Source organism: Miscanthus floridulus, unplaced genomic scaffold (genome assembly GCF_019320115.1).
Source record: "Miscanthus floridulus cultivar M001 unplaced genomic scaffold, ASM1932011v1 fs_877_2_3, whole genome shotgun sequence".
In the NCBI taxonomy this organism is placed as follows: Eukaryota; Viridiplantae; Streptophyta; class Magnoliopsida; order Poales; family Poaceae; genus Miscanthus; species Miscanthus floridulus.
The window spans coordinates 18442-42009 of NW_027097389.1; the positions used below are offsets into that span (position 1 = coordinate 18442).

At 42.9% G+C, this 23568-nt stretch overlaps 1 long non-coding RNA gene and 1 pseudogene across 1 annotated transcript; both read left to right on the forward strand.

Moving 5' to 3' along the window:
* The first annotated feature begins 4211 nt into the window (after nt 1-4211).
* LOC136533410 (uncharacterized) lies at nt 4212-7813 on the forward strand (annotated as a pseudogene).
* Nucleotides 7814-9864: 2051 nt separating this feature from the next.
* Nucleotides 9865-10446, forward strand: LOC136533408 (uncharacterized). Its single transcript, XR_010778474.1, has 3 exons — nt 9865-10099; nt 10203-10283; nt 10370-10446. It is a non-coding gene; the product is annotated as an uncharacterized lncRNA (long non-coding RNA).
* The last annotated feature ends 13122 nt before the right edge of the window (nt 10447-23568 follow it).

The window sequence follows — 23568 nt, forward strand, 5'->3', positions numbered from 1 at the left end:
GGGATATTTACCGTAACGTTATATTAAACAACTTAGTAAGGAGTTACTATAATCTCGTGAATTAACATAGTAATTATCGTAACTCAAAGTGGCTACAGAATAAGTTATTCTACACTACAGCCAGCTACAGGACAGTAGTTCTATATATATATATATATATATATATATATATATATATATATATATATATATATATATATATATATATAGTGTTTGTGTGTGACTGTAATTATTCAATAACGAAGACACTCAAGTAGGAAACATTATTATTGTGAATGAAGGTATTCAATAACGCCTGGGAGGCTACAACGAATCGGACAGTTGGGGAGAGCACGAGCGCGAATCGGATGGTCACGACGAGGTGCATGCCGCACCATCCGATCGTTCGCGTGCGGAAATTTCCCGATTAATAAAAGGGGAAACAGAGAAAAAAATTGGTGTACAACATTCCGCGCGCGTCTCCATTCTATCTAAGGTGCATGCAAGCTGCCCGCTATTTTCCTGCAACATTTGAACTGTCTGAAATGTAAAGGACATATATTTCGATGATGATGACTCCAAAAGGTTGCCCACATCTGTGGCCAAAACTTATATCTAAGGACGGTTTCAGTGGAGAGTTTCATGACGCTGTTTCCAAGAGTGCCATGTCATATGAAATAAAATGAAACTTGGATGAAACACCCAGTCTCAATGGAGAGTTTCATTCTATGGTTTCATTGGCATTTAATTTCATGGCTCATAGAGAGTTGGTAATCGTGTCAACTCATTTCTTCTCACTCTCTTAAATACGCTGCCATGTCATAAAAAATGCCTATGTGACAACCTATTTAATGCAAATAAAACTCACATGAAACTCCCACCGAGACTGGCCTAATTAATGTGGTGAACAATTTGTTTGCCACAAACTTTATTAGTAAAATAAAAGTTCGGGCCAATGGTACGTATGAGTCACTAACAAGTATGGTCAAAGACTCCAAAACTCAGCACTGCAATCACGGGTGCTCATCTAGATGAATTTATTTATATTTATTATGGAATCTTACCCGGAGAATTAAGACCGCAAAACAGCGCAAGCGGGGAATACTCCGCCTCGGCGGCGTATGGGGCACAGTTCATCGGACGTACAAAGGCCCCTCATATCCACTCCATCCCGGAAAAACCTGTGGCTCATCATTCAAAATAGAGTACGGACTTCGGACAGACTACCACGACGAAGCTGGACGCACTGCCTGGTGACTACGCCGTTGGGTGTGCCGGCCGCTGGCCGCACCATCACACGTTGTGGCCACAAGCAGCGCAAGCAGAAGGGGCATCAATGTTGCCTCTGCCTCCTCAAGCTCATGATGCCTCTGCACGACAAGGTTGTTTCCAAAGACAGGAGCGGATGTTGCATCCAAGATTCTAAATATCTTGGTTTAGAATGTTGGGTTCCTAAATATCTTCGTAGATCTAGGGTTAATGGGTGCTTGGGAGTTCAGCAGCTTGGATTCTTTAGAGGCGTGGATTCTAGGGCTAGCACCAAACTGGATTTGCCTTGGCGGGCCAAATTTTACTTGGCGGCTAAAATTGAGCCGCCAAGGAATAGTAACGTTTCCTTGGCAGTGGCAGAAAACCGCCAAGAGAATGTATTCCCTTGGCTGTTATTATAAACTTGGCTATTTATGCAAGCCGTCAAGCAAAAGGATGGATTAACTTGGCTGTTTTGAACGAACCGCCCAAGAAAAAGATGGTTTTCCTTGGCTGTTTCCATGAACCGCCAATAAAATGATGGGTTTCCTTGGCTGTTTTAGGAACCGCCAAGAAAAGCATGCATTTACTTGGCTGTTGTCGTCAGCTGCCAAGTAACAAGGTATTTCCTTGGCCATTCTTAATGAGCCGCCAAAATTAATAATTCATTTTCTTGGCGGTTTTCTATTGAGCCACCAAGTAAATTTAATATTTTCATATATGTATTTTAAGCCAACAAGCTAATGGCGCCATTGTATTGGTGGGATATTCTTCATGATACATGCATTTGTCATGTTAGTACTGTATGACAAATTGTCTTAAACTCTGGAGGTCGGCGATCTTGCTTAATAGCTACGAGGTAATTGCCTCATAAGTATATACACCCTGACTCAATGTAACATATACATCCACTACCCTCTGTTGTTGCTCGACGACCTCAAATTGTGTGCATGTCCTCCACTTCTCCACCCTCCGATTCCATGCCCATCGGCACACATCTTTGCACATACGGTCATCCACTTATGTGCAGTTGGCACCTCACCGTACGTGCAGTCGCCTAGTACTAGAAAGCTGTTTGTGCCCTCATCGAGGGGCACACGACACTCATGAAGGGAACAATGGTGAGATTTGCGACGCGACTGACGTAATCGCTAATGATAGTTTATGCTAGGCCACATGCCAAATATTGTTTTTATAGTTTAATTTGTTTGGGTGCGTGTTTTGTTGAGTTGTGATCCAAATTCAGTTATATACAAGATAAAGGCTAACTTCTGCCGGAGCGAAGCGATGCCCGTCGCCGGGAGGCTTGGGCCGAAGCGAAGCAGAGGCTGAAGTTAGCCCATCACGTTTCTCTACCGCACCTAGGAACGTTTGGGGGCGGGGGGGGGGGGGGCGAAGCCCCCCGTGGTACGGATCATCACCTATTAGGGTTTCCATCTTTTTATATACCTCCTATAACCACCGTTTTAGGATAAGTCAAAAGTTGTCAATCCCGGCGTTTGATCTGTTGTTCTTCGTCTTTTATATTGCCTATCATTTGTAACATGTTTCTCATGTGCCTGCACCCCTACCGATACAGACTGCTTAAACTATACATAAAACAGACCGTGTATGACAACATGTATGAATGGAATTTGTTCTAGTTTAACTCTAAACACTTTGGCCCTGTTCGGCTTACTCCATATTTGGCTAGTTTGGCTTCTTTTTTCAGCCGAAATAGTATTTTTCTCTCACAACAATTTAGCCGGAACAGTGTTTTAGCAGTTCAGCCAAGTTTCAGACCAGTGACAGGACCTTTGGTGGCACGTACAAGCAGGTTGAGATCCTGATCGTCCAAGCTTCTTGTTCTACTCTCTTCCTTGTCAACACCGAAACGCTGCCACGAGCAAATTTTCCATCGCCCAAAACCTGCAACGCGCCCACAGACGAGCATACCGCGTCGCCACTCCCGCCCAGGGCGCCAAAAATTTAGTCCCACGCGCGTACCCATCAGATAAGGTCCAACCCACACTCTAGACGCCCTCCCCCATCCCACACTCCCGCCGCCCTCCCCCTCCCACACTCCTACCGCCGCCCCCTCCCATCCCTCCCTAGCGCTGCCACCCCCTCCCCTCCCTGCCGCCGCTGCCCACACTCCCGTCGTCGCCCCCTCCCCTCCCTCCTGGCACCGCCACCCACACTTCTCCTTCCCTAGCTCCCGCCTGGATAAGAAGAAACCCTAGCGGCGCCCTCCCCCTGCCACACTCCCGCCGCCCACACTCTCGGCTCCGCCACCCCCTCCCTTCCCTACCAGCGCCAACTCGACCAGACTCCTCCAAATCCATTTGGTACGTACACTTCTTTTTCTTGAATCAGTTTGTTCATCTTGCTCCCTGCGAAGTGAGAAAAAATGAAGTCCACATGAGATAGATTCTTGATTGATTTCTGTTGATAGAGGCTGGATTAATTTTTTATTCCAAAAATAGGTTTGAATCCTCGGGTAGCTAGGTAAGCAAAAGGGTGAACTAGAGATGTTTAAATCTGATTTCCTCGCTCACAATTTTTTCAAGGGTCCCCGCGTGTGAGGAGCCAATCATCTATTCACTCTGTTGTGCATCAACACTAACTGGATTGAGGAGAGGAACAAGTGACACCACACTGTACACTAGGGACCTTGCTAATCAGATTCGAGGACAATTGAAGAAGGCACTGCTTCCCTCTCCCACGAACTGCAAACCTTTCCGATTGAATAGCAGTAAGTATCAGTTGACTAATGCATTTTGATTGAATAGCAGTAGTGTTTTAGACATTGGCTAGAATGCACTTGTTTGTTAAGCTTCATACTCAATCCTTAATTTGGCAGAAAAGAATCTTACTGCTATTTCAAAAATTTTAGTTGGTATGTGACAAATTATTTCTATTTGCCTATCTGTTCTATGACTATTATTTGTGTCAGATTGTTGTGACATTGAAACATATTTTATTTTTAAAACAGAACAAGAATAATGGTAGACCGTGAATGGATGTATAGTGGTTGGTCTCGTGGGTAGCCTCCTTCTCATGAGTGGATTGAAAACACAAATAAGTTTCTAGACCACGCATTCTCTATGTTGAGTCTGGTTGAAAATGACACCATTAAGTGCCTGTGTGCCTTTTGTCAAAACTATGCTAGGCATAAAAGGTTTGATGTAGAGATGCACTTGTGTAAACATGGGTTTAGGGATGACTACAAAATATGGACATCACATGGAGAGAGTCATGTTGAAGTTGGAAGTGATGAGAGTTCTGAGGAAGCTGATCGCATGGATGATATGTTAGTTGACCTAGGTGTTAACCATGGACCTACAAGTGACGATGAGCTCACACCCTCAGCCCGGGCCTTTTATAGGATGGTTGCTAGTGCTGATCAACTGGTCCATGAAAACACAACACACTCATCTCTTTCTGCCATGGCATGTTTGCTAGCTTTGAAATCACAGTACAATATGTCAATTGCACACTTTGAAGCAAACTTAGAGCTAATCAACCAACTGCTACCTCCAGAATCTAAGGTTCCCAAGGACTTTTACCAGTCAAAGAAATTATTGGAGGGTCTAGGTATGTCATATGTAAAAATTGATGTCTGCTATAACAACTGCATGCTTTACTACAAGGACAATAAAAATAAAGACAAGTGTGATGTTTGTGGTACCTCACGCTATGAGGAAGGCCAAAGTAGAGTCCCACATAAAGTCTTGCGATACCTTCCCATCACAGATAGACTACAAAGATTGTATGCACATGAAAGGATAGCAAAGCTGATGCAGTCTCACAAGCAGTCTAGATCTGGTAAGGTCTTGCACCCATGTGATGGGGAAGCATGGAAACAGTTTGACAAAGACTTCCTAGATTTTGGTTGGGACCCTAGGAATGTGCGCCTTGCTGTGGCAACAGATGGTTTTACACCCTTCAGTATAAATGTAGCTCCCTATTCATGCTGGCCAGTTTTTGTTACTCCATTAAATCTTCCTCCTAGTACAATCATGAAATCAGAGTACATATTCCTTGCCCTTGTAGTGTATGGACCTAAACATCCTGAAAAGAAACTAAGCATATTGATGCAACCTTTAGTCGATGAACTGTTGAGCTTGTGGGGTGGTGTTAAAACTCAGGATGCTTCAATCAAGAAGAACTTTAACATGCGTGTAGCCTATCTATGGTCGATCCATGATTTTCCTGCTTATGGTAACTTTTCTGGATGGAGCACTCATGGTAGGCTTGCATGCCCAGTTTGCTTGTGTGATAGTAAAGCATTCTGACTACATAATGGTCACAAAGCATGCTAGTTTGATTGTCATAGGCGCTTCTTACCTACAGACCATGAATTCAGATCTCAAGCTAATGCATTTAGAAAGAACATAGTGGTGCATGATGAGCCTCCAAGACATTTGTCAGGGGAGGAAGTCCTAGCCCAAATTAACATATCGGTGGCTGATACAGATAACTTTGGTATATTGCACAATTGGATACATCTTAGTTGCTTTTGGCAACTTCCATACTTTCATAAATTGTTGCTACGGCACAACATTGATGTGATGCATAATGAGAAAACATGGGTGAAGCTATATGGAATACATGCTTTGATGTACCTAAGAAGACTAAAGATAATGCTAAGGCTCGGAGAGATCTGGCTCAAATTTGCAACCGTCCCTCACTACATTTGAAGTTAAAGCCAAATGGAAAATGGGATAAGCCCAGGTCCCATTTTGCATTAATAAGAATGACAAGCCAATAATCCTTAAGTGGTTTCAAGAGCTCAAGTTTCCTGATGGCTATGCAGCTAACATTAGAAGAGGTGTGAACTTGACTTCAAGGAAGATCTTTGGGCTAAAAAGCCATGATTATCACATTTTCATGGAACGCTTACTTCCTGTTGCATTCCGTGGTTTCCTTCTAGAAAATATATGGATGTGTTTGGTGGAGCTAAGCTTTTTCTATAGGCAGTTGTGCGCCAAAGAGCTGAACCATGACACCATATGCTCACTGGAACAACAAGTTGTTGTTCTTATTTGCAAAATGGAGAATATATTTCCTCTAGGTTTCTTCAATCCTATGCAACATCTGATTGTTCATCTTCCTTATGAGGCTAGACTAGGAGGTCCTATCCAAGCCCGCTGGAACTATCCATTTGAGAGGAAAATCCAACAACTTAGGAAAAAGGTACGGAATAGAGCTCATGTTGAGGGTTGCATCGTTGAGGCTGAATTAGTTGAGGAAGCCACAAATTACCTATCTCTTTATTTTAAGCCCAATGTCCGATCAGTTAGAAACAAAATTCCTCAATATGATGATGGTACTTGTACCTTTGAAAGTTCATGCAACCTTCAAATCTTTTAATACCCTGGCCGGTGCATTAGCCCTCGGGGTGTTCGTGCGCTCTCAACAGAAGAGTATGAGGCTGCTTTCCTATATGTTTTGACAAAAATGCCAGAGATGGACGAACACTTCAAGTAATATACATTTTTTTCCTCTAAACTATAATCTATTTTCTGTAAATATTATTAGTGGTTGTATTCTAACTTACTTTGCTCTTCCAAGTAAATTTGAGAAGGAACAATGGAAGAGAAGAAATAGACCAACACCTGAACAACTCAGGGATTTGAGGTTAAATGGGTGGAAGAGTAGCCGAGGGAAGTGTGGGCCTAATTTCTTTGATTGGTTCAAAGAAGAAGTAATCCAACTAAAACCTTTCATATTAAGTACTGTAACATTTTGCTTCTAACTAAAACTAACATATCAAACTATCACTAATTTGCAGTGCATGCAGACAGTTGGCATTGATACTGCATTATGTCATCCATCTTATGGTTTTCGTAGAAGAGTAACAAGCTATGGGTGCTATGATGTGAATGGGTACAGATTCCGTTCAAAGGAACAAGAGAGAACTAAATCAGGATTAGCTACAATTAATAGTGGTGTTTGTGTTTCCTATGTCGATGATGACAATAATGAGATGGAGTATTATGGTGTTATTAAGGACATCATAAAAATAAAATGGGAAGGGAGTTTGCAACTAGAGATGGTTTTGCTTGATTGTGATTGGTTTGATCCAACACCAAATGGAACTAGGCGTACTGAAAAGTTGGGTCTGGTGGAAATTAAGCATGCTGCTAGGCTTTCTGTTTTTGAACCATTTGTTATGGCAAGTCAAGTTAAACAAGTGTATTATTTACCTTATGCCTGTAAGAGTAGAGCAGATCTACAGGAGTGGTGGGTTACATATCAGGTTACTCCACGCGGCTATGTTTCCCCAGATGACAATAGTGATGAATCAAACCCTCCCACTGGGCTTGTACAAGAAGTGTCATTTTTTCAAGAGGAGGGATTGGAAGGCACATTTGTCATTGATTTGGATATTGAGCTAGATAATACAACTCATGTTGTTTCAGATGAGATAACTGATCCTAAGGATTTGGAATTTTTGTCAAAATTGAATATATTGAAGGTGATGGTGAAGAAGCACTGGATGATACATACGAAGAAGACGAAGATGATCAAGATGAAGATCATGACGAGCTGCTGCATGAACATCCAGCTTATGATCCAAATGATTATTGAACATTTTTAGTTTACTTTCTTGTTGTAACTGCCATTGTATGCCTTTACCAACTTGTGTACGTTTTGAAACTAAACATGATCTGTGCTGATGCATCCTTTGCATGTGTTGCTGCATAATCCATGTTATGTGCAGAAAGTGTCCTTTACATGTGTTGTTGAATATTCCTGAAAATATATCCTTTTGTGCATGAGATATACAATGTACTTACCGCTTTGCTGATGATAATGTAGGAGATGCACTTCCTTCGGCACAAAAAGCTTACGAGCAAGCAGGGTGCAGCAAGGGATGGGAGCAATCAAATAGGTTTTAGTGATGGTGGCATTTAGTCCAACAGAAGCAAGGGAAATCAAGGTGTCTAGTCCAACAAAAGCAAGGGAGCTCATGCAGGGAGCTTTGAGAAGAGCATTGCTGCTGGTGGTAAGTTCAAAAGAGTTAACACCAGAAGGGCTAGAGCTCATACTGAGAGCTCAGGAAGGAGTAGTGCTGATGGTGTTAACTCCATAATGGTTGCTGAAGGTGGTGTTAACTCTACAATGGTTGGAGCTGATTGTGAACACTCTAAGAGGAATAGTGCTAATGGTGCTGGCCATGGTGTCAACACTCAACTGAATGGTGCTAGCGATGGTGTCAACTCTCAACTAAATGGTGCTAGCGATGGTGGTAACTCCCATGTGAATATTGGTTCCAAGCGAGTCCTTGGGGATGCTCCAAAAAAAGGGAGGGCAAAGATGTCTCGAATAGAATTGAAAATGGCCCCACGCAGTGGGAGGGTGGAGCTTGCACCTAAAGGTCATTGGTAAGTGCAAATGAGCTCATTTCTATGTAGTACCATAATCTTGTCATTCTGCTACTAATTGGAATCATGAATATGTACAATTAACATATGAATTTCTTTGTAACAGTCAGTTCAAATATGTTGCTTATAACCCTAAAGGCCTCAAGTATCCCTCACAAGTGGGAGCTATTCTGAAATGGGAGTACCCAGGCATTATCAAGGTATATGATGAGCAGGGCAATGTTGTTAAACAACACCCAGCAATGTCATGGAATGATCATTATTGGAAAAAGAATAGAGATGGAATTTGTTATGCCAGCAGAGTAAAGCAGGAGTTCTGGGTTAGTAATCTATCTAACTTCTAATTTTATGGATTCTGATATTTTTCTCACATGTATACCTATTTGACTATCTTACTTGGCCTTGTCCTACATATGCATAAGTTGTTTATAGTTCATCTACGACATAGGGTTACTGCTGAAAAAATTTTAGACGCATATCTAGTGAGAAGAGTAAGCAATATGGTGTATCAACTCCGTCTGGAGCCTGTCAAGATGTACTTTCACCTAAGGGATGAGACATGTGATGATACACGAGCACGCACCATTGAACTTATAGAAGAACAATACCTGACTTGTCGGTTGGAATGGTGCAGTAAATCAGCTTGGGCATGGTTCTGCAAATACTGGACTAGTGATGAGTACAAGAGAAAGAGAAAGATAGCCCAAGATTGTTGCATGAGTTCTGAAGATAATGCTCAAAATAAAGGAGGTTCAAGGAATTTTTCGGAGACACAACAACTCCTAGTATAAGAATTCCTTATGTCTTGCCTAATTAAACCATTGGCCTCTACAAAGTTTTTCCTTGCATAATTTGATGTTTCTGTTCTTGTAGGAACATACTTTCGGTCTCGAGAAGAGTGGCACTTTAAATACATACGCTGTAATGAAAATGGGATTCAAAACTGTAGACAGCACTGGAAGGGCTAGTCCCATCCCCAGCCAGAAAGCGCAAAAACGCTTGGTATGCTTTGCATTATTTACTTGATTATCTCCAATGTAAATGTCCTTGTCAGTAGCAACTAATCCGTTTAATTCTTAGAAAATATCTTACAAATGTAGTAGTTCGATCGTATAATGCTTATTTGATTATGTGCACATGGGCATTGTTAGAGTATATACTCATTCCTACAACATAAAATTTAAAATCTGCTTATTTTTCATATGTCATGATTTTTTTGCTTATTTTAGGATGACTACAGACAACTAGTTTCAGATGAGAATTCACAAGAATTGGATGGAAAGGTGCTGCACATTGTAGGAAACGGGATGAAGCATGGGCGTGTTCTAATAGGTGATGGTGCTGTGGACAAGGCAATTGTTCTAATACATAGTAAATCAGTAGGTTTTAAGCCAATCAATCCTACTGATTATGATAGGGTGCTCAAAGAAAATAAGCAGCTGAAAGAGACTAATGGGATACTCTTTGAAGAAAATAGTGTTAATCATGCGTTGATCATGGTAATATTTTTTTCATTGCTTCTAGCAAATAACATGTTCTGATTTGGGTAATGCTCCTATGCATGCATCTGAATGTAATACTCATGTGCCTTTTTAATTACAGACAATGTATTCTGATTTTGGAAGAGAACCACCTGCAGAGCTGTTGCGGCGTCTAGAAAGTATTGATGCGCGTCGTCAACAGGTTACAAATTTTACTGAATGCTTGTACAATTAATGTTTGTGTCTGGAGGACATTTCATCTAGAGCATTAATATTGTTTGCTGCCAGAATGCCAATTTGAGTTGCAGCAGTGAAAAGGTGGCTTCTTGCTGATTAGTAATGGCAACCTTAGATTTAAGTTCATGGTAAGGTAGCCAAGATTAGTTTGACTTGTCTGATTCCCCTCAGTTTTGCTTGGCAAATACAATTTAGTTCATTTGGTCAGCTCCTTAAGCATCAAGTACTGTATTCAAAGATCCAGCAAAACTATGCTCTGCTAGGTCCATCTTCATATTTCTTGACAGCTCATAGTACTGCTAAGTTGAGTTGACAAAAAGTAATCCTTCCGTTCTTCATATTATGGACTATGTAATCCTTCTGTTGCTGCTCCTTTGCTTTCTTGGCTGGGTAGTAACTATGTAGGTGCACATGGTTTGCACATCATCATGGAGATTTTACTAATTTTGCAGACTGTTGCTTTCCCACATGGTTGCTCCCACTCAGTTGATGACAGGCGCAACGGTGAGAACATTGATGAAAGAGATGAGATGGAAACAACTTCCATGAAGACGATGAAGATGGTGATGGTGAAGATGGTGATGATTCCGACTCTGAAGGAAATGGTGATGGCGATCCTGACCAAGAAAGGGAGGCTGATGAGGAAGCCTTCGAAGGTGATCGTTGATGACAGTTGCATTGTCGACAGTGACCTGCAGGAAGCAAATTGATTTGGCATAGGACCAACTAATGCCAGCAACTCCTAGTACCTGCCGTGTCATGCTGACTTCTTTTGGTCTATTTTGGTACAGCTAACATATGATGTGTGGCTGAGCTTTTGCAAAGTCTTTTGTGAATATGTGATGATGACATGTAGGCAAGATAAGATACTGCCATATCTAGATTATATGTAGGCGGGATGCATGTGCTGCTGACATGTTTGCCCTATATAAAGTGGACAGTACGTACTGGTACTGAGCAAGTGGATGTTGGGCATATGATTTGTATTGTTGTTGCTATCAGATTTGTGGCTACCAAAATATTGAGTTTGTTTGTATTAACTTGCCAGAGTAAGCTGTCAAGGAAATTAGAATTGTCTTGGCCAATGTATTCTGTTTTCCTTGGCTGATGAAGGCTGCCAAGGAAATGTATTAACTTGGTTGTTTTGGACGGCCAAGCAAATAGTTTAAATTGACGGATGCTGCTGCCAAGGAAAGAAATTTACTTGGCTGTTGTAAGCTGCCAAGAAAAGGTATTTTCTTGGCTGTCCAAAGCCGCCAAGTAAAAAAAATTTCTTGGCTGTCGATGGTAGCCAAGCAAAGAATTTCTCTTGGCTGTCGAAGGCAGCCAAGGGAAAGAGTTTACTTGGCAGTCGAAGGCAGCCAACGAAAAGAGTTTACTTGGCAGTCGACGGCAGCCAAGCAAATAAATTTTCTTGGTGGATATACAATTTCCTTGGCGCATTGAAAGTTTTATCAGCGTCCTATTTACCTTGGCAGCCAAACAACCAAGGAAACAATTCTTGGCAGTTAGCTACCAAGAATATTGTTTTTCCTTGGCTCTCTAGGTTTGGCTGGCTTTGCCTGGCGGTCAGCCGCCAAGAACAATTACCTTAGCGGTAAACCTATATTCCTTGACGGATTTAGGCCGCCAAGGCAATTCTTGAGTGACTTTACAACAACACCAATTGCCCTGTTCTACATACTCAAATCCTCCAATTCCTTCTCCAGGCATTTTGAATACTCGTCAGTCATCATCGTCACCGCGGTTCGTAGTTGCAGTACATTGCTCGCATGCCACCGCGGTCTCCGCTTGCATCGAACAGTCGTGGACGCACGAGATGGGAGACACCGGCTTCGCTCTCCTCGTCGCGCGCGTTACTGGCCGTCCTGGCCGCGCTGTTCCTCGTCCTGCTCGGCGCCGTCATCCTCCGGCACTGCTGGCGGCGCCGCGACGCCGTGTCAACACCCACGCGCCACGGCCTCGTTCTTTTCGACGTCTGCTTCGCCGACGACAGGCAGCGGCGCGCCGTGAGGCCGCCGCTGTCGTAGTCCATGGAGTCACGACGCGCCGCTGTCGTAGTCCATGGAGAGGAGCCAGGGCTGGCGGTCAGTGGGGGCGGGGGAGGGCCAGGACCACGCGCCCGGCAGCTGCGGCGGCGAGGCCGCGGCGGACGACCAGGTGGAGCCTGACGAGTTCGAGATCGGCTTCTACTTCTTCTCCTTCATCTATGCACCATGGCGGCACCTGCTCTCCTGCCGCGGGGAGCCCGTGCTCGCCTTCATCTCCGCGGCACCTCCTCTCCAGCCGCGCTCAACCAAGAGATCGGCCGTGGAAAACTCAAGTCGTTCTCCATAACTTGCTCAACCAAGTTGCAGTAAGTTATCCAAAAAAAAAGAAACAAATTGCAGTCCCCATGTTTCTAGCTAAGCTAGCTAGTACTTGTGATCAATTATAATCCAGAAATTAACCTAGGTAACTATACTTCCACCCCTGGCTTTCCCAGAAAATGTATAGGGATATTATTTCCACCCCCATCCTGAGAGTTCTTGGTTTCCGGCCGCCGATTTGATCATCCTAGGGTGATGCCATGGTTCACTACTAGGTCCTTGTTTAGTCCCCAAACTTTCAACTTTGGTACTATGCAAAAAGAAGATTCTCCGTTACATCAAACTTACGGTATATGTATGTAGTACTAAATGTAGATGAAATCAAAAACTAATTGTACAGTTTGGTTGAATTTTGCGAGACGAATCTTTTGAGCCTAATTAGTCAATGTTTAGACAATAATTCACAAATACAAACGAAATTGCTACGATGTTTGCCGTCACATCAAACACTGTGCAAATGCTGAATCCGGCCGGAACTAAACGCGCCCTAGTATTGCATGTCATCCCGCGCTAAATCCTGATTACCTCGGGATAGATTGTCTTCTTACCCGGCCGGCGTTAGTGGCCTGGTGTCTCGGCGTCCTGCTGTAGCCTTGGCATCATGCAATAGATAAACGTGGTTAAACCATGAACCTCGCTGGAATCAGAGAGTGTTTGGTTCCGTCTATTAAACTTTGGTCGTTGTCTCAATGTTTAGACATATGTATGGAGTATTAAATATAGATTATTTACGAAACTAAATGCATAGATTAAGACTGTTTTGCGAGATGAATTTTTTAAGCCTAGTTAGTCAATGATTTGATAATATGGTGTTACATTAAACATGTGCTAATAATGGATTAATTAGGCTTAATAAATTCGTCTCGTGGATTACTGATAGATTCTGTAATTTGTTTTTTATTAGTATTCAAACACCTCATGCGACACCTTCATATGACACCTCCTAAACTTTAGTCACTGAATCCAAACACCCTAGAATAGGCTTTGCTCATCAGACGTACATATCCAATTTTGGGCTCCGAACAAAGTTTGATGAGCATGTTAGCAAGTGCCTTAACAGACGATGCCAACAAATAATGGTCTTAAAAAAATAGAATTCTAACTTTAGAATGAGTTAAACTTTTTAAGTTTAATCAAGTTTATAGAAAAATAATATTAATATTTATGTCTCTAAATAAATTTACCTACAGTACTTGATAATTAATTTAGTGATATATTTCGTATCGTTAGAATTTTTTTATATAGATTTAACTAAATTTAAAAGTGTTTGGCTTCGTATAAGTGAGAATTGATATTTCTTTTGGGAGGAGATGCATACTGTACTGACTACTGAGTACGTGTGGGGACTTCACTGACACGACGCGATGGGTTGCGAGGCGATTCCCGCTTCCGATCCCCTTCTGGTCAAAAGGTGCCTCACTCCTGAGCGCACAGTGGCAGGAACCACCGAACCAGGAAGCCCGAAGCCTGCAAAAGTGAACATCCTGATCACTCCAACCCCATAGCTATTTCATTCGATTCCTCGGTTCAGTTTGCGGGTTATCGATAAAATTCGGTTCTAGAAAATGAGAACCGACCGGTTCTAAAAACATTAGGAACCGAGTATTTTGGTTTTCGGTTATCTCGGTTCAATTCTGATTCTAACCGAACTAACCGAAATTTTTAGCAGAGGTTAATACAACAAAAAAAGTATAGGTTTTAAAGCAAATATAACGAACACTACCTCTATTTTAGATAATAATAATTGATAAGAGAACAATAGCAATATAGTAACACAAATATATATCAATTCAATATGAGACATCACAAGGCCCCGTTCGGCTTGCTGAATCTTAGCTGAAATGTACAATTTTTACCGGAATTACCAAATATTTTTCTGAATAGTATAAAAATTTGTGGTCGGCATACAAGAATTACCATAGCTGTCCGTGCCCTTGCACAGAACGTATATGCCGATTCGGTGGCATGTCCATCCTATAGTTCCAAATGATATATTTCGTCCGTTCCAAATATAAGATGTTTTAGCTTTTTTACATTCATAGCTTTTGATACGTACCTAAATATGTGTTATGTCTACTTAGATATGTAGTAAAGGCTGTGAATCTAGAAATGACAAAACATCTTATTCCCTTTATTTTAAATTGTAGGTCGTTTTAGCTTTTCTAGATTTATAAGTTTGATTATGTATCTAGACATAGGTGTATATCATCTCTCTTTATTTCAAATTTGATTAAAGGTTAGAAACCAAAACGACTTAACAATAATCTAAGACAGATCGAGGAAGTTTATAACAAAAAGAAAAGAAAGAAAGTGAGCTTGTCGATGATTTGATATAGCTAGCTCATGAGCCCACAAACCAGAAAGCACACTAAAGCTGACACTACCCTAGATCTGGACATCATTGTCGGTTTAAAAACCCCCTTCACTGTCGGATTTTGAACCGACAATGGCATATCGGTAGTAATGAGGGGTTGACATCTGTCGGTTCTTAAAAACCGACACTGATCTATAGGAAACAGTGTCGGTTTCTGGCTCCACCCGATAGTGTCTAGTTGAACAACACTGCCGGTTTGTAATCTCAACCGATAGTGATGGTTGCTTCAAGAGTGTCGGTTCTTGCCTCAAGCCAACAGTGTTGAGCAAGCCTACACTGTCGGTTCATGGCGCAAGCCGACAGTGTTGATCTAGACAACACTGTCGGTTGATGGCTCAAGCCGACAGTGTTGAACAAGACAACATTGTCGATTCATGGCTCAAGCCGGCAGTGTTTTACAAGACAACACTGTCGGTTTGTTGATAACCGGTAGTGTTTTGTAAGACAACAATGTCGGTTCGTTGCTAACCGGCAATGATGGCCCATTCATATTTTATTATTTTATAATTGATTTTAATTTATATTTTTTCGTAGAATCGGGTTTTGCTTTTATATACGCTACGTAGACAACAGGTCCATCAATATTTAACATTACAAATGTTACGGTTACGGTTCAAATGTTCTTATCCAGATCTCGATCTCTCAAAAAAAATTGTTCTCGGACTTCACAGATTGTGCAATGCTTCTCGGACTTCTTACAATAATCTGACGAGCCGCTCTGGGCCATACTGGTCCTTATACCTCACGGATTGTGCAATGGAAAATACTCCATCTTTTTCCAATACCTCGGCTAAGATGAATTTTGCGAGCTCCGATTGCAGTGCGACGATCTCCATGTCTAACAGCCTTTGGTGGTTATATTTCTTGCGCTGTCGTTCAAAAAAGATGATACCCAAAGAGGAACATTAAATCATTTTGTTGAATTATTAACAGACATAAATAAAATGGGGATTATACACACCAACTTATCGGCTTCTTCCTATTTCCCGTCGATGTAGCGAAGCATTGCCCACATTACATAAAACCCGCATTTATTGTTTTCTGCCGGCTGTGACAGGTACTTCCCCTCCATTTCGACAACCTTGAATGGGACCGGCGTCTCACCAATGTCTTCTTCGGACACTGAGCAGCATTAAAGGGAGAAACATTAGAAAGCGGTATATGTGATTAGAAAATAATATGTTATTAGGATCGCTTACTAATTCAGTACTGCCACCAGTGCATCCAGATGATGAAATAATTTTTTCTTCGATTTCCACACCTCGATCAGATTTGTGGTAAGATTGACATAAATGAAGACGAAATGGTTGCTACAATCACAGAATCCTAATTATTGAATAATCTTAACAAAAAAAAAGAAGCATAAAATTAAAAGCCGAGAACACATACTCGCAGTTGTAGGCTAGAAGTATGTGGGTTTTCTTCTTCATCGTGAATTCGTCGAAAACAGCAATCAATCTCTGTTTTAGGTCTTCCACGTCACATCCATAGAGGCCTAGACATGTGCTCTCATTGACTCGCAAGGGGTCCAAGAAGCCTATGTAATTCCATTTGCTTTTTAGAATGCAAAATTTTGCTATACACCTACATAAAATCATGGGAAGTGCTCAAAAGTTAACAATTTGTCTCGAGAGAGTAGTTAATTGTAATATCATGCGTGTAGGGTACTTACATAGTCCACAACGTCAACATTTGAACATCGAGAGAGCGTTTTTGGTATAGCTGTGTCGGTGTTTTGGACCGGGGGATCCTCAACCAACTAGTAAATTTGTACTGCGTGTTCTCAATCCCGGATGGTGATGCAAAGAGACACAAGGCTTATACTGGTTTAGGCAATTGGTGCCCTATGTCCAGTCTGAGAGATCGATCTTGTATTCCTTGCACCAAAGTGCTTGTAGTAGGGGGTTACAAGCTAGGTGAGAGAGGGGGGGGGGCTAGTCCCAGGTCTCGGCGGGGAGTGATGTGGGCTACTTGAGACGTTGCTCTCAGGCGGCAGGGAAGTGTGCGTGTTATAGGGTGTTGTTCTTCGTGAGTGCTCGTCCCCCTAAAATGGCACAAGTCCTTTCCTTTTATAGTTGAAGGGAGGACAGGAGTAGTACATGTGCTAACTATATGGCGTCGCGCGAACAGAGGCGGCGAGTCCGAGCCCTGTAGCCTGTTCCTATGGCGGTGTGGTTGTTGGAGCGGTTCATCCTTGGAGCACTGGGGCGATGTGCTGGTCACATCCGATCCTGTGCGTCATGGGAGCTCTAGGGCTACCTCAGAGCGGGCGCGACGGTCAGCGTGCGGGTCGCTGTGGATTGGCTACGCGTGAGGCCAAGGCTCGGTTGGTGCCGAGGCCGAACCGCGGTGGGGGGTCTCGGTAGACGTGAATCCCGAGATAGCTAAGACCCTAGCATAGAGTGCCAAGGCCCGAAGGGGGCAATCGATCTGGTACGCTGGTTCGGGGGCGATGATGACCCGGGCTAGATTTCCCATGCTGCGTTGTCTTCGGGGCAGGAGTTATGTGGCATAGAGTAGTGCTGGTGCTGATCATGGGTACAACGCCAGAATACAGTGGCCGGTAATCCCCGCCAAGCCCTGTCTCAGTCGGTCTGGCGCTGATGCGACTTCTTGTCCCATCGGCCTCTCCGCGGTGTCGAGCCGTCGTCGGCTGAGATTGCGGGAGTGGTTGACGCATTAATGGGACGCGACATGCTGTCGAGAAGACCGGTCGAGACGAGAGCGATGGGTTGTGGTCAAGCTAGCCTCGAGCGATACGGAGCATAGCAGTCTCATCCAAGGCTGTACGCACGGGGCCTCGGGCGAGACAGAGATTAGGCTCCTTGCTGAGGCCTCCCGTGAGAGGCCTCGTGTGAGGCAGAGATTGCGTCAGGGCGCCGAGACCTCCCATGTGAGGCCTGAGGCAAGGCGGAGAGCCTGGTGGGCTTGGACGGGGCTGGTGATGAGCCCATGGCTTACCCTCTAGCTTTGTTGTTGATGGGATTTAAGTGACCCTTTTGGTGTACGCTTGGGGTACCCTATTTTATGGTACCCGACAGTAGCCCCCAAGCTTTAGGGGGAGTGCGTGCACTCTCCCTAAGGGTTTGTCGAGTTCTAGCTTGCAGCGGCTCCTATAGGGATTGCGTTTTGCTTCTTGAGGTTTCAGTGGGTGCGCACGAGCGCACCCGCTGGGTGTAGCCCCCGAGGCCCTGGAGGAGTGGAGTCACTCCTCCAGGGACTTTTTTCATGTTTTGAGTGAGGAGTTTTTATCGTATTTGCTGAGCCCACAAGTGCAAGTTCAGGTCGCGGGGTTTCGGTAAGGTCGCAAGGAGAGCCCTCGAGCCTCTGCACGAAGCAAGAGGGCGGTCAGGGGTCGTGGCAGAACCTCCTAAAGAAATCAGGCCCACGTGCACCTATCGTTGTCTTAACAGACCTCGGATAGCGTTCATGAGTTCCCAACAACTCAATAGGTCTGTCGGGTGTCCTCGGAAAACCCGAATCATCCATGATTCTCTTTTCAAACAGGATCCCAATCATAGACATTGCAGATTACAACAGTTTATTCAAATATATACATCAGAGTAAAGATAGCGGAAGTCTTAAGATAACATAGTTTACAAACTAGTTATTTTCAAACTTACAATACCATAAGTGTCATACAACCGTAGTAGCGGGATAATATTACATTAACTTTATTTATCATACAAACTAGTGCCTTGTCCAAAGGTCATTCATCACTCCTCATCGTCATTGACTTCAAACACAGACATGCAGCAGGGAACAAAACAAGCCTACGCATGCGTCTCACCTGCAACAAGGGTTAACAAACCCTGAGTACAAAAGTACTCAACAAGACTAACCCGACGTAAAGGGTGTAAGACTTTTTGATATGCAGGGGTTGGGGCAAGGTAAGGATGTAGCAAGATTCAAAGTTCTTTGCCAAAAGCTTACTATTCTTATCCTATTTTCAAGTTTTACCCCTAAGTCCTTTTAGTTCATTATCTCAACTAAATGTACATTTCCCATATTCCATTCCTTCTCATTCCATTCTTTTCTCATATTTTAGTAATTCACTAGTCCTGCATTGCTTCTGTAATGAATCGAGTCTCTATATCCGTGGAGCACCGACAATTCGAATTGATTCAAGTCCTAGCTAGGGATTCCTTATCACACGACATATGTAGAACTTAATCTTGCATATATCAACCTCGCTACCGGATCCTCCTACACTAAGCCATCTCCACGCCACCTGAGAGCACAACACACCTCAAATTCAGCCACATTCCATCCATGAGGGTACACGCTACTCCCGCCATCTCTCCACTCCCAGTGCATGGGCATTCGTCTTAGTATCGGATTAGCCGAAGTAGGCTTACCGGAGTATATGACCAGTACTACAAAGTGTCTCATTCAGAAGATCCACAATGAGTGGCCTTTAAGCGACATAGTCGGCAACATTACCCAAAATTCAAGGTAAGTCACCCGACTAGTCTCTAGTTCATTCTATCTTCTTTCTTTCTTTGGCCAGTATGCCATCTTTGATTGTATTGAAACTTTTACTTTGAAAGCCTACCATAAGGCATACTAAGCATTCTACGCCTTTGTAAATGAAAACATCTTCAAGGATGGTAAACAATTAACAAGGAAGGCAATGCATCAAGTAGGTAACATTTGAATTAATCAACTTAATGCAATAAGTAACATAGGTGATAAACTTTTCAAAGTAAATAAGGTAAGGGTTTAATGCATAAACCGGGGCTTGCCTTCGTTGACGATCTCGGATTCCGGATCAGTACCACAATTATCGAATCCCGTGACAACCGGGGATTCTTCCAGAACTTGCTCAACTAGAATCGTTTCACTCTCAGATTCTACATGAAATGATAACATATGCTTTAACATGATGATAACGTAAACATGATGCTTCCACGGTACATGAAATGTAAAAACACCCCGCAAATAATTTTCCTTCACGGTACAATTGCAAGCCAACAAAACCAACTTGTAATCCTACCGTCAAGAGCCACACATGTAATTTGACCAAATGGATCTTGAAACCCTACTAGTCACAAAACATGACCAAAACAAGATTCAACACTAATCAAGCACTTAGGGTTTGCTTTTATTTATTTTTGAATAAATTTGGAATTAAGCCAAAAAATGAACTTGATCCAAATGACCTCAAAATTTTATGTAAGCTTCCTCATGACAAATTAGTGTACCAAAACAAATTTCATAATTTTTGGAGTTATACAGTGGCCTACAAAAATTATGGAAATTGCATTTATCAATTAATGGACTGAATATTTGAACATTAAAAATTTATTCAAATTTCAAGTTTCATATTTTTAAACCATACTAGAGCATGTACAGAAGCTACACACAAAGTTTTAGAATTTTTAGAGCTATGATTATTTTTCTACAAATTTCCAAAGATTCAGCACTATTCAAAATCAGAAACTAATAAAACATCACTGTTCTTCTCCTTCCTTCTCACTGACAGGCTGACCCCACTCGTCAGTGACTCATACAGTTCACGGCGGCGCTGCCCTCACTGGCCGGTCCCAAAATGCGCCGACAGTGACGCTCCGGCGGGGCAGACCGCACCCAAATGACCTACACACTCCTACGAACTCATCCCAGCCCTCAGACCGGCGGAAGGCGCACCAGAGAAGACTCCACGCTGGCCATGGCGGCTCGAGCACGACGGCTCACGGTGTAACCCTGACAATGGCGCAGTAGAGTCTAAAACAAGGTGAGTATCGCATTTAGTAGCTCACCACGGTCACGCCGGTACATTTGGCGAAGACGAAGATGGTCTGGAACGGCCTGGCCACATCGAGGCGATGATGGCGGAGCTCCGGCCGGTCACGGGGAAGAAAACGTTGCGTCGGGCGATTCCGGCCAACCCAGGTGATGTGAGCAAGCCGCAAAGAAGCGCAAGGCCGAGGCGATCATGTTGGCATAGCTGGGCACGATGGACGCGGCTCAACGGTGGCTACGGCGAGCGGCGGAGCAGAGCAGAGGAGAAAAACGGGGACGACGGCGGCGACTGCTGCTATTTATAGCCGGGAAGGAGACGTCCGGCGTCGACAGCGCACGCCCGAGCTCGCCACGGCACTGGCTATGTGTCAGCGCGTGAGGAAGCGGCGAAGAAGGTCGGCGGCGAACAGCTGCGTGTCACCGGTGGCAAACAGGCGATGTCGATTTTGATTTTTGAATTATTTACAGAACTGCCACTGAGTCCATTTTTCAAATTACTCTCAAATTTTCTAAAGAAGTTGAAAATCTCCAAAAATGAAAGTTGCTCAATTTTTCAAACTCTACAACTTTGCTTCTAGGAACATTTTCAAATTCTGCCTCCATTTTGAAATTTGAATTTGGGGTGCATTTGAGCATTTGAATCATTTCAAAATTACTCCAAATTTTATATGTAAACTTGAAAAACTTTGAATACCAAAGTTGATCCACATAAAATAATCTCCAACTTTGCTTTTTGCCTCAACCCCAAATTCCACATGGATTTTAAATTAGTCAAAAGGGGCAAAAAGGACTTTTATAATTTGAATTTGAATTCAAATTTGATTTGTCTTCCTTTTACTTAAATTTTGATTTTTGACCAGTAACATGGCCCATTAGGGTTATTTGAGTTAAATGACACATGACCTCATATGATCACATGAATTTTGACCCTTGTAGTCATGATCTTTATTTAGGGTTTTGAATCACATCACATGAAATAACAACATTATGAAATAAAGCTTATTTAGTGAATGCATTCAAAATTTTCTACTTCATGAATGTTTTGCAATGCATATGATGACATGGCAAGTTTTAGTGTTAGGTTAAAACACCAGAGGTGTTACAACCCTTTTCCCTTAAAGAAATCTCATCCCGAGATTTAAAACCTAAGGCTAAGTAAAGGAAAAGGAAATGTGTCAAGCTAACACATTACAACTTTATTCAAAAGGCTAGTGAGGGGGTTTTCCCTTCTGTTGTCAAATGATACAAGTTACAACATAGACAATGTATTACAACTAGATAGAAGCGAAGAAGTTAGGAAAATTTTCTTCTAAGTAATCCTCGGACTCCCAAGTAGCTTCATCTTCAGTGTGTTGATTCCATTGTACTTTGTAGAACTTGATCGTACGTCTCCGAGTGACTCGATCTTTCTGATCTAAGACTCTAATGGGGTACTCGGCATAAGTCAAATCAGGTTCTAGTTCTACATCACCAAAGTCGATCTCTTGGTCAGGTACTTGAAGACACTTCTTTAACTGAGATACATGGAAGATATCATGCACAACTGACATGTGATCTGGTAGCTTGACGCGATAGGCGACAGGTCCACACCGTTGTTGGATTTGAAAAGGACCTACATATCGGGGTGCCAACTTTCCTCGAATCCCAAAACGATGAACTTCTTTCATTGGTGATACCTTGAGGTAGACATAATCTCCCACTTTGAATTCTAGCGGTCGTCTCCTCTTATCAGCATAACTTTTCTATCGGGATTGAGCTACCTTCATATTGGCTTGTATCAATTTAACTTTCTCTTTAGCTTCCTTGACCACATCTGGTCCAAAGAACCAACGTTCTCTAGCTTCTGACCAATTTAAAGGTGTCTAGCACCTACGGCCATACAGTGCTTCGAATGGTGCCATTTTAATGCTCTCTTGATGGCTATTGTTATATGAGAATTCAGCTAAGGGAAGGCATTCATCCCATTTAGCACCAAAGGAAAGGACACATGCCCTTAACATATCTTCAAGAATTTGATTTACCCTTTCAGTCTGTCCATCTGTTTGTAGATGATAAGCAGAACTACGGATAAGTTTAGTTCCTAAAGACTCATGTAGACTTTTCCAAAACTTGGATATGAATAATGACCCTCTATTAGAGACAATGGTCTTGGGTGCCCCATGCAGACTGAAGATTCTTTCAAGATAAAGCTTTGCATACTACGACAGGTGATTGAAACGCCCAACATAATGCATCACTGGGTGCTCCCCTTGCTTAAGAGCCAAGAACTCTTCTAACTTCATGGTCATCACACCGTCCGGAATATAGTGTGCCCTGAAGGCATCCTTGAACTCCCTCCAGGTGATTTGGTGACCAACGGGCTGTACTGCCACCAAATTTGCCCACTAGGCACCAGCAGCTCCTCAGAGTTACTGTGCCATAAACCTAGGTTTCTGAACCTCGGTATAGTGAATCAGCTCAAACTTTTGCTCTATTGTCCTAAGCCAATCGTCTACTTCTAAAGGTTCTTCTGCCTTAGAGAACACCGGTGGACGTGTGTCAGTAAAATCAACATAGGTTGACTCGTCATTTCCATTATTACGACGACCACAATTAGGGTATGGTGCCTGCTAGTTCTACACCAATTCCCTTAACAGCCTAGCATTCTCTGCCGTTGCGTTGACGAGTGCGGCTATGGCATCTGCCATAGTCGAAGGCATTGGTGGAGGATTTGGGCACTCATCATCATCATGTGAGCCACTAGCACCAGTTCAGGTGATAGG